Raw genomic sequence first — 12,828 nt, forward strand, 5'->3', positions numbered from 1 at the left:
GTTGGAAAAAGGGTTCATTGTTCAATAGTTTATTATTCACAGGGCACTAAGGATTCATGGTAAAAAAAAATATATTTTTTTTCAAACACTGTATGTGGAAGGAAAATGAGGCCTATATAATGACATTTTTAATAATTCAAGTTGCCATTGCTTACCATCACCACCAATTACTATTTATTTTTATCCCTTGAGGAAACTGAGACCGGGTTCAATCACTTGCCCAAGATCTCACAGGTTATAAATGGCATTTGCCACAAGTCTATATGACTTCAGAGTTTAAGCTTTTAATCATTCATAATAAATAAAAAGAAACAAAAAGACTCAAACATTTCATAATGTATTCCTCAGAAATGACACATCTAAGCATACACCTAAGTGGGTACTCAAGTTTGCCTTTAATCTTGATATATACTTAACTTTTATACTGAAATGATACCTCCTTGTTCAGTGTTTGTATACTGTGTCAAAATGTGTTTGTCTGTTTTAGCTATTGAATTTATAAAGGACATAATCCACAACCAGGTCAGTATTTTATAGTTTATTTCATCATACATCTTGAATTACATCAAAAATTTTAAATAACTTTAAAATTTTGGATTTATTTGTAATTAAACAAATAATTTTTGTTTTTGTATTGGATAAGTTAAATGAGGTGGCTAAACTGCCTGGAGACATCAAGAAAGGCTTCGGAGAGCTGAGTTTAGTAGGATAAATACAAATTAGAAAAGGATGTTTTTGGAATATAGAAAAGCCCTGGTAAATGCATGAGTATGACAAAGCTTGGTATTTTGGGGGAAATGGAAATAGTAAGATATGCAGGAAGCGGAACTGATAAGAGATGACAATGGACTAAAAGACATATGCCAAACAGAAGGTAATTATGAAGCCACTGAAAAATCAAGAGTTGTAGAATAAACATATTGGACTTATTAAAAGATTATGTAATAGACCATCTGAATAGGCTTAAATCTATTGAAGAAATTGAATCAATAATTAATAACCTTCTAAAACAAATCACCAGGCCCAGACGGGTTCACTGGTGAATTCTACCATATATTTAAGAAATTATACCCATCCTCTATATTTTTTTCTATAAAAAAAGCAGAGGGAATACTTCCTAACTCATTCTATGAGGCCAGAATTATTCTAATACCAAAAATCAGACAAAGACATTATACGGAAAGACTATAGAACAATATTTCTCATGAATTTGTGTGTAAAAGTTCTCAAGAAAATATTAGGAAATTGAATCTAACAGTGCATGAAAAATATATATGATTATATATAAAATAGTTCAACATTTGAAAAGCAGTTAATGTAATCCATCATATCAACAGGCTAATGAAGAAAAATTATGAAGATCGTACCTTTAGAGGCAGAAAAACTATTTGACAAAACCCAATACTCATTCCTCATAAAAACTCTCAAACTAGAAATAGGAGAGAACATCCTCAACCTGATAAAGAACATATATGAAAAACCTACAGTGAACATTATACTCAATGGTGAGAAACTTGAAGCTTTCCCACTAACATCAGGATGACAGGGATGATTCTACTCACTACTTTTCAATGTCATACTGAAAGTCCTAGCTAATGGAGTAAGATAAAAAAAAGAAGTCAAAGATATACAGACTGGGAAAGGAGGAAATAAAACTGTCCTTGTTTAAAGAATACGTGATTGTCTATGTAGAAAATCTGTACTTATCTCTTGTTACATAAGGGAGCAAAAGAAAGGAGGAAGCTAAAGATGCAGAACAAATAGTTTCACATTTAATATGGTGTCGTCTTATGTAGTTTATCATTTAATATATGAACACAAGATAATTGAAATGAATCAATCCCAGTATATCTGAACATAAAATATCTTCTTACTATTCTTGAAATCTGTTTTCTTGGACCATCAGATATATATATCGCTTTGGAGCAACTGGATACAATTACTACATCATTGCGAATTTTATGGGTACTATTTGTCCACTATATCTTTATTTTTAAAAAACTGTTTTAAGAAGTCAACAATGGTCATTTTAATATTAGCCGTTAAGTAATGCAAGCAGCGTAATGTAGAATTTGATTATTGTATCTGTGTTACCTATCTTTTTTTTTGATTACCTATTTCATTACAGTACTAAATTCTCTTATCATGACAAATATTCATGTTACCTTTTTTTATATTGACCAATCTTCAATTATAGAAGAGGTGAATGAGTGACATATTAGCTGCTAAAAATAGTTACTATGTTTTAAATGCCTACTGTATGCCAGGAACTATATTAATTGCTTTACCCAATTATCACTTCTAATTCTCTTAAAAACCTTGTCTGGTAGCTCTCAACCCCATTCTAAACTGAGGAAACTGAGATTCAAACAAGTCAAGTATCTTGGTCAGAGTCACACAGAGACAGTATTAGAGCAATGGTTAAGAGCACAGGCTTCGTGACCCTATTGCCTGTATTAGAATCCTTGTTCCACCATTTCCTAGCTCTATGACCTTGGGTGAATTATTTAATTCTTTAAACTTTATTTTTCTCATCTGTTTAAGAGTTAAGTGAAATAATGCATATAAAGTGCTCAGCACATTGCCTGGTACATAGTAAACGCTTTATAAATGTTATTGGTTACTAAAAGTAATTGTATATTGTACAGTTATACTATTTTTATTATTATAATAAACAAGTGACACTACAGACTTAAACTTAGGTCTCTCTGATACTAAGGCTCCCTTGTTTCTCTCTATTCAACGCTGTCTCTGTAAATTTTTAGTCATTGATGAAGGTAGAACTAATTGTTTTTAATCTGCTTAATTAGCCTCTGTAAAAAAAAAAATGCCAGTTCATTAGGATAGAGTGGGTTATGTTGCATTGATGAACAACTTTCATATTTCAATGATTTATCACAAAAATGTTTATTTCTTACTCCCATTTGATGTCCTGCATGGGATGACAGAGAGTTTTTCATTATAGTCACCCAGAGATCTCAGCTGATGGAGGCTGCATCTTGACGTGTGCTTCCACCATCACCACGGCAAGAAAAAAGGAACATTGTGACTTGTGCACTGGCTATTGCAGAGTCCTACTTGGATATGACACATGCCACTGCTGATTCTATCTCATTGACCAAAGCCAGTGACATGGCCAGGTTTAACTTCAAATGATCAGGGGAAATGCAGTTTTCTGGGTTTAAGAAAGAGAGGAGAATTCAGACATTAGTGAGCAGCATTAACCACTACCATACTGATAGTCATTAATGCTGCTTTTTAAATTTCCTATATTGATATTTACTTTTTCAATGCTAAATCTACCCCTATCCCTGTTTATGTATCTAGATTCTTCAGAGGAAAACCTAAATATAGTTTCAGAGAAACACCTCTCTTTCAGAGACTCCTTCAAAATCACGTGCCCAGGGCCTACCCAAGACCTAGTGAGTGAAATATCTAAGAGTCAGGCTTTGGGTGTGTATATTTTGAGAAAGCTCCCCAGATAGTTCTGGTTTGCTCCCTATTGTGACTATGCAATTGTAAATTCATATTTGTTTTCAAATGTTTCTCTTAGCACAGATAGGAGGAAACACCTAAAAGGATCAGAAAGAGGAAGGCATTAGGGCAGAAATTATGACTCAAATGTAGCAGAATTCTCTGCTCAGACTTGAACTGTGCTCATCTCAGAAATTCAGAAGGCATGCCTAGACGATGCCAGGGTTTCTTTACATAAGAGAACACTGATCCTTATGAGAAAGACCTCATCTTAAATTAATGGAGACTTTATCCCTGCCACACATTTTTGAAAAAAAAATTAATCATACAGAAAGGTGAAAGAATTTGCCTGCCACTTAATTTAGTAAGTGCTAGAATTTTGTTTATGCATATATATACACACACACATATATGTGTGTGTGTGTGTGTGTGTGTGTGTGTATCTCCACTGATGGCTGTCACCTGAATCAATTATATCATTGAGAGGTGAGAGTTGCCAAATGGTAATTTTCTAATTCTATCATTTCTTCTACATTTATTATCATTATCTAGCATTCTTCAATAAAGAAGAACTTTCCTTTATCCACTGGAGATGAATTAAGTTTTTCCTTAAAAGGCAGAATAAATGCTTAATACTTTACATCAGTGAAGATTTTTCAGTAGCCTACATTTGATTTAAGGACAGTCGGCCAGCATTGTAGTAGACAGATGATCTGAGTATAGCAGAGGCTTATACATATGCATATATGCATATAGTTGTACAGCCCAGCTCTCAGACTCAGAATGAGAGAGCGTAGTAGCTGCTATGATGTAGAAATTTTAGGGGTTCTATCATTGAGAACAAAGTATCAGTAGCATTAGTGGCAAGGCTTTGGAAGTGTCAATGGACAGGACCTAAGGAGCAGACCACAGGTGCTATTAGCACTGGTACCCGTTGTTGAGTCCCAGTAGCCATAGTACCATCAGTGGGCATGGCAACATGGCTGCTGTTTTGTTCATTAGCAGTGCCAGAAAAAATTACCAGCAGAGAAGCAAAATGGTGCCAACTAAATGGGTAACCAAGAGGATTTTTCTGTAGAGCACACACAAGGCAGCTATCGGGGGTACCCAGAGCTGTTCAGCAGGGAAACTGGAGCTCCCGAAGTGCACGTAGAGAAAGAATCTGAGCTAGAGACATACAATTTGGGAAACTCATTGTGATCCACTCTTACCCTTGGTGTGGTATGCTCTGGGGAAAAAGTGCTGCATCTTACCAAGAACAGAAAATGTGAAGACAGAGTTGTTTTAGAGCAAAAGAAACTCAAGGGATAAAGTGATGTGTAGAGTTTGAAAAGCAAAGAGATGGAGGCAAGTGGTTCAGATTGAAAGAGAAATTTCAAAGATACTAGTTGACTAGTTGAAGGAACCAAGTGATCTCTGGGTATTTCATGATAGGCTTAAGGAACTTGACCTCTGGCAGACATTGGCGTTACATGTTTGGTTGAAGGACCAGTTTTCTGATCCACAAATATGATACATATTTCCATTTATTCAAGTCTTCTTTGCGTCAATGTCACATGATTTTTTTAATGGTAAACACTAAAATTGAACTAAAGATAAAAGTTTATTCCGGATAGAATCCCCATCCACCAAACAGTTAAAACGATCTAAATGTAAAGTTTTTAAAATCTACTGAACATAGGGGTTGTGGTTACTGAAAGTCAAACCATATATGGGAGTTAAAGAAATGATGACTTTTTCCTTTCACTTTTAGTTATTTTCTTTGAAATATAAAAAGAGGGTGATTTTTATCACTCTGCATTTCCTCTAAACATTAGTTTCTTGATGGAGGAATAGAAAGTGTTTTTCTACTTGGAGGAAAGAAGTTGAGAACTATTGCTGTTTGGTTCTATTTTTATTAGTTATTAACCAAATATACATAGAATGAGAGGAAAATAAAAAGACAAACTATGCACTAACTCATGGCAAACAGTCTATGTTATACTCTGCATTTCATAAAACTAAGTGGTGATTTTATACAGATATCCTCGAAAAGAAATGAAGTTAAACTATGCTTAGCATTCAACAAAATGATTATAATTCAGTATAGTAGAACTAATTTTTTTAAATGTAAAAGCGACCGTGTATATAGAATGGCAATACAGTAATTCATAAAAGCGTTGGTTGTGTCTGATATTTTTCTCTTTCGTGAAGCTAATCAGTTTTTTCTCCATATATGGTCATTGAATCACTCTTAGGTCTGTGTCAGATAATTTATTAAGGAGATGAAATCATTACAAGACTTTTCTGAGAATCCTAGACCTTCTGAAGTGGCAGAAGGTTAATTATTGCCTCAACAGTACCAAGCAGAGCATTGGGTATACATAATTTTGTGACTGCAAGGAAAGTGATGGTATTTAGTGGAGTTCATGTTCAAAAGAAGCCTCCTGTCAAAATCCTTCATGTAATTCTTAATTTAGAAGCAGGTAAACCACAGGACTAACCAGAGAGCAAGGAGTGAAGTGCAGAAACAAGAGCAAAAGATGTTTTCTAAGTCTTGAAGTGATTCTAGACAGTTTGGAAATTGGTACATTTTATCCTTGGCATCCTTTCCCGACTCTCACCTGCTTTTCTTCTACTTTATAGTGCTTGGTGCTAATTACCCTAATTACTGCCTTGTCCCAATCTCTTCAAGCCTATGGTCTTTCCTCAAAGTTCTCTTTGCACCAGAATCACCTGCATTCCTCTCTTGGAGAGTCTCTGATATTTAAAATTTTCAAAAAAGGACCTTCATTGAATTTATTTGCCCCTAATGACTACACAGATTATTAATAGCCAATCTCTTAACTTTTTCAGATATAATTGTTATTTTTTAAGAAGAATACCAATTTACACCTAATTAATTTAAATTAGAAAGAATGTCTTTCATTATAAGGATATAAAAAGAGATTCAGGCAGTTTCAAAGAGGGTATTCTTTTTCGGTAGGGGGAAAGCAGTTTGTTTATCTCTTGGCAGACCAGTTCTGCATGTGCTTAGCAACCTAAGCGGTTTCGGCTTTCCACATCTTTACTCTCCTATGCAGATGAGCCTATAAGCTCTTAAGCTCTCACTTATTTCACAAAGGTCTCCTTTGACCATGGTAGCGGGGATGTTGGTTTTATTGCATGAGTTGTTTCAAAAGTCTACTCTGTACCTTTGTTACTAGATTGCTAGGTATCTTTGTTGTTGGGTTTCTGCCTCAGGAGACTCAGTCAAGGAGGAAAGCCAGATGAAGAAAAATATGTAATAAGCACTATAATAAAAAAAAAGTGTCTTAGAGGAATTGACATTTGACTTTGTTCAGTAAATATGAACTAGGTGCCTACTATGTGCCAAGGACAGCCTAGGTGTTGGAGATACAGTGATCAGTAAGACAGACATCCCTGCCTCCATGAAGCTGACTATTTAATGGTTTCCAGACAGTGGATTGCAGGCAACACATCCTCAAGGGAATGGTTATTACACAGACATCAGGCAAAAGAGAGAGACTTCTTTTCATATTCCATGAAGAAGTAGCATTCCATACTGAAATGACAAAATAGCTAATCGTGTATGGTCATAAGGGACTATGTACTCACTGGGGAGGAAGCTCTGGAGAATCAGATAGCTGTTGCCATAGACCAATTTAAAGGGGAACAAGGGTGATTGAATCATGATGATGCCTTTAATGGCATGGGATAATTGAGAGCAAGCAGGTAACATACTCAGATTGTAAAAGTGTTGCCTTAATGGAATGAAACTCAAAGCCTTTCTGGGATAGTGTTGGCAAAAATCTCTTATAGCTTGTAGTCATAGGGCAGAGGTCACTGAAAACTGAATTCAGAGATTGATTATATTAGTATATGAATTCACATACTTTGTCAGGTATTTTATACGAATGTTAGATTAAGCTAGATTAGGGAAGACTAGGGTCTTAACAAATGGAATAGCAATGTATGAGAGGAATCAAGGCTTAGAGAACCCTAAACTCCTAGATTTATCTAAAATAGTATTTTTGACTGTGGCACTATTAACATTTTGAACTGGGTAGTTTTTCTTGGGTGGGAGTTGCCAAAATGTTTGGCAGCATACCAGATACCAGTAGCTACACCATCCCTGAGTCATTGCAATAAAAAATGTCTTCAGTTATTGCCAAATGTCCCTCCTCGCTTCCCCACCGCCAGGTGAAGCAAGGGGAAGAAACAGCCTCTGGTTTGGAAACCATGTGTCTAAAGTGTTACCTGTTGTGCAATCCTTTCTTGAGGAAACCGTGGCTCGCGGAGAGAGAAAACTAAGAGGTCGTCTCAAACCCTTTTTCATTAGGTCGTCTCAAACTCGTCTTTCATTATTGCTTATCTGCTAACCAAGATTCAAACTTAACATGCCTCAGAAGGCAAAAAATGTAGGATCAGACTAGGGAAGGTTAAGTGTTACATCCACAAGAATTATAGGAATTTGCTAATTTATGACATGAAGATATGGGGAACGTTTGCAGAAATGGATATGAGAGTGCTTGACCAAGAAAATAGAAATGGAATTTTTAGATTAAACTTAATTGATAAGATTGCACCTGCCAGATGTTTGGCAGTACGTGTGGTTGCTTGGGCAGCCAGCTGTGGTTCTAACAGCATAGTGAGCTAACTAATCCCTAATAGCATTGAAAAACCAGAAAGAATTTGGCCTAAAAGAAGGGATAAAAAAATTTAGGGTACAGGAGTGCCGAATTAGATCTATCATGCAATCTGCCCATGCAAGCCTCATATATCCTCTGATGTAGTCCAGAAGACTCTCAGTTTAGTTTTGCTACAATATATGGATTAGTGAAGGGAGTATCAGAATCTTTAGTAAACACTGGACGGTTTGCCCTTTATAGGCTGAGAATGCTGATTGGAAGAGCTACATTTAAATGAGAGTCTTGATCTCAGCTTGGGTAGCAGAGCATGAACAAGTAGTGGGCATGCCCGTCAAATAGGGTGAATTACGATGATCAGATCTCAGGGAGGTTCTACCATCATAAACTTATAGAAAATTTATTTTTGATTGTGGGAGTGATATGTGAATATTTCTTATTGTTAAATTTTAAACAAAATAGGTAAAGCAAATCCTCCCTGGACTCCTCTCCTCTAATCCCTCTTGCTTTCATGAAGTGTTCACCAGAAATTCTCCACTGCAGAAGAGACTTTTGATACAAAGATGTTCAAGAGGGCCCATTCTGTAAATGCCAGTTCTCTTCTGCCTCTAGCCAACACAGTGCTTGCTGAATGGACTTGTCAACACAGTGGCCGTGATGACGAAGGCTATACATAGGCTTCAATAACATGGACTTCCCTTATTCAAGGCTTTCCTGGTCCCTGCCATTGTTGAAGACTTGCATGGATATCGTTATTGTCAGTAATGATAACCAAATCTGAGTTTTGGACTCAGCGTTACACCTATAAGCATCCAGCTGGTTTTCTGTTGGCCAATTAAGTGGAACCCTTCTGTTGTAAAAAGTAAAATCATTTTTTTTCTTGTCTTGACATATATACCTTCACAAAACTGAAAATTATCTCAAGGTGCAGTTTTCATATGACTGAAAGTCTGTGAATTATCAGACAACTAAATTTAATTTTTATTGCAAATGTCTGGGTTAATGATGTTTGGATGAGCAGTAAAGGCTTGTAAAACTAATGAATTATTATGTTGTTTTTTTTCCATAAATTTTGTTTTCTTATTTAATTTCAGCAAAATGTTACACTGAAATGTCACATAAATTTTGATTTGTTGACAATAATGCCACATTAAATCCTTCTTGAGGTATTGTAGACTTTACTTACCTTTCTTTTAAAACATTCAAAATAACCTATTAAAATTAAAAGGCAAGATGCTAATTTTAATCAATGAATATAAAAATTTTAATGTAATATTTAAAGCTAGAATTTCCCATTTAATATTTCAAAAATGTAATTAAATTACATTAAACATTTTATAAAAGTAAAACTAATTACAATTCTAGAATTAGTATCCGTTAGTATAAAATACGAATAACTCCCTTTACACAAATTACATCTAGACATACAGACGCAGATTTAAGAGTAATATGAATTATTTACTGTTATAAAATGTTTTTCAGTTGCCATATATCAGTGTCAAATAATATGCTAATTAGTGACATCACTGGAATCAACGGAATCCAAAGAGAAGTTAAAAAATGGGCATTCAACCCTCTGAGAATTTAATATACAAGTATTTTATTCAAGTTCTCACAAAGGAAAGATTTATCGAACTAATTAATTTTTTTTTTTTAACCAAAGCGTTGCTACTGTTCAAATTCTCTCCTTAGCAAAGTTTGTCTCTGAGAGTAGAAGCATAAACCACCCACCTATAAAGCATTTAGGGACAGTCACCTTTTATTTTAAGGAAAAAAGAGGACAAGAACAAGAGATAGAAGTGTCTCCTTGGAGCCTAAATGAAGTTAGGCTATTTAAGGTTGTAGATAGCACTATGGCAGCACTCAGTGCTGAGGCTTGCGTGATAACGATACTCATGTGTTCTTTCATAAATTCATTCTGTTTCTCTCTTGTAGGTAGGAGCTTCTAATGTGTGGGGCCCAGGCGCCCAGTTCTAAGGTTGGTTTTGGGTCTCAGCATTCAATATGAACATGCTTAGATCATGCTATTTTCCATCAAGGTACTTGTTCCCATGGTGGTTCTGTCCTTCTGCATTTGCCAATTCTAGTCTTCTACAGGAGTAGTTTACTCAGTGTCACAAAGAGGGGGGGCTAGAGCTTTATCTTCTTTTCTCATTTTCGTATTTTTAAATCTTTATTTTGAAATAATTTTAGATTTTAAAAATAGTCATAAAGATAGTATTGAGTTTTTGCATACTTTTCCTCAAGCTTCCTCTAATGTGGTCATCTTCAATTATCAAGCTGCATCTTCCGCAACTAAGAAATTAGCATGAGTACAATACTATTAACTAAAACCATAGACTCTATTTAGATTTCACCAGTTTTTCTGCTGATGCCCCTTTTCTGTTTCAGGGTATCACATTGCATTCGGTCTTCCCATTCCCTTGGTCTCCAGTCTGTGACAGCATTTGGATCTTTCCTTGTCTTTCATGATCTTGACAGTTTCAGAGTACCGATCGGGTATTTTGTAGGCTGTCCCTCAATGTGGGTTTGTCTAATGTTTGGGTTTGTCACGATTACATTGGGAATGTGGATTTGGGGGAAGAATACCACGGAGATGAACTGCCCTTTCCATTGCATCGTATCAGGAGTGCATGATATCAACATGACTTATGACTAGTGATATTTACCTTGAGCCCTTGGCTAAGATTTCTCTGGTTACAATTTCTCTTTCCATACCCTATCCTTAGAAGAGAGTCCCGAAGTCCAGTTCACACTAAAGGAGTGGGGAATGGATTTTAAAACTGCGTTCTATCAATCTCTATTTAATATTCCTTTTTACCTTCCACTTCCAAAAGTCCACTTAGTTCCTGAGCCTTTGGAAGCTTCTGTGATATACATCAATTTACTTCTTGGCTTTTCCCACTATATCTCACTTTTCTGCATTCCAGCTTCCAAAATTTTGTCTCTATTGTCTCCTCTTCTCTTTGTATTTCTAGGTTTATGAGTTTTAAAAAATCCCTTTACCAGAGTTTTAATGGGGTTTCAGAGAAAGTGAAGTTGAATTATTATGTTTAATCTCCCATCTTTATCAGGAAGTTTTGGAGGAGAAACTTTCTAATCATCAAAATTTAGACTGTGTTTGGATTTGCTATTTTTGTTGGTCATAATTCTACCACTGATATAATCCGTGGAATTGCTGATTTTTTTTTTTTTTGTAGCATTGTTGTATTTCATAGAACATTGTGATCAGTCAAGTTCACAGCTAGAGAAGTAAGGCTCAGTTCACAGCTAGAGAAGTAAGGCTTCTTGTGTTGGTTGGTGTGCTTGGCTCTGATTACCAAAGGTAAATTAGGATTACAGTTATAAAGCTAGGCTTATGCATAGTATAGGATGCTTCCTTTCACATGCCCAGTTATTAAGTTTAACAAAAAACAAGGCAGGCTTGGACACCTCAGGAATCAGTTTGGGTTAGTTGACCAGGCAAAGAACCTTAACTGACTTACGAGCCAAAGGCAACCAAAACTTGAATGGGTTGAGGAGGGAAGTTAAAATACACACCAAGCCTTCTTGACCAGTTGCATAAATGAGGACTAAAGCCCTCTGTATATCCTTTCTTCTCTTTAACCTTTTTTTAGAGGAGTTTTAGGTTTACAATAAAATTGGGAAGAAGGTACAGAAGTTTCTCATATACTTTCTGCCCCCTACACATGTATAGCCTCCCCCATTGTCAACATTACCCACCAGAGTGGTACATTTTTTACCATGGATGAACCTATATTGACACATCATAATCACTCAAAGTCCATAGTTTACCTCAGAGTTCACTTTTGGTGTTGTACCTTCTATGGGTTTGGACAAATGTAAAATGACATGTATCTACTATTATAATATCATACAGAGTATTTTCACTGCCCTGAACATTCTCTGTACTCTCCCTATTCATCCCTGCCCCCCAACCCTGACTACAACTTGTCTTTTTATTGTCTCCATAGTTTTGCTGTTTCCAGAATGTAATTGAAGTCATAAACTGTGTAGTCTGTTTTCATCTTTTGTTTTCCTACAATTTTATGTGTTTTGATATTGATTTTGTTTATTATTTGGTGAATATGTTGCAATTTTTCTTTACAAGCATTTTTATAATTTTTATTATTTTTTCAATAGGCATGCATCTATATGACTCACAAACCAAAACAATATAGGGTATATATTGAGAATTCTCCCTCCTGTCTATGTTGTTCTCCCTTGCCCTGTGCCTTATTAGTGTCCACTTTTATTAGTTTCTTGAGGGGTTTTTTTGGTATTTCTTTATGCAAATACAAACATATATTCTTACCCTTCCTCTTCTTACACAAAAGATCACATACTACTCATACTGTTAGTATATAGAGTGTTTCCTTGTTCTTTTTTACAGCCCTATGGATGTCCCAATCTTTATTTAACCAGTTCCCTATAGAGAACGATTTGGATTTGTTTCTCATTTTTGGCTTTCAAACAATACTGCAGTGAACAACACGTGTTCTGTAGATGTGTAAGTATATTTGCATATAAATTTCCAGAAGTGAGAGAGTTGCAGAATATAGACTTCTTATCACAATGTACCTAGAGTGGAATTAGCTGTCATGTGTTTTAACAGTCAGGGACAACCAGGAAAATAGCAATCACTTTTAGAGTTTGCAACAGAGAACATGTAATTCAGGGAAGTGGTTACCAGGTAATAGAAGAACTGAGTGCCTAAGTGAGAAAG

This window comes from Pteropus vampyrus, unplaced genomic scaffold, assembly GCF_000151845.1.
Source record: "Pteropus vampyrus isolate Shadow unplaced genomic scaffold, Pvam_2.0 Scaffold61, whole genome shotgun sequence".
Classification (NCBI taxonomy): domain Eukaryota; kingdom Metazoa; phylum Chordata; class Mammalia; order Chiroptera; family Pteropodidae; genus Pteropus; species Pteropus vampyrus.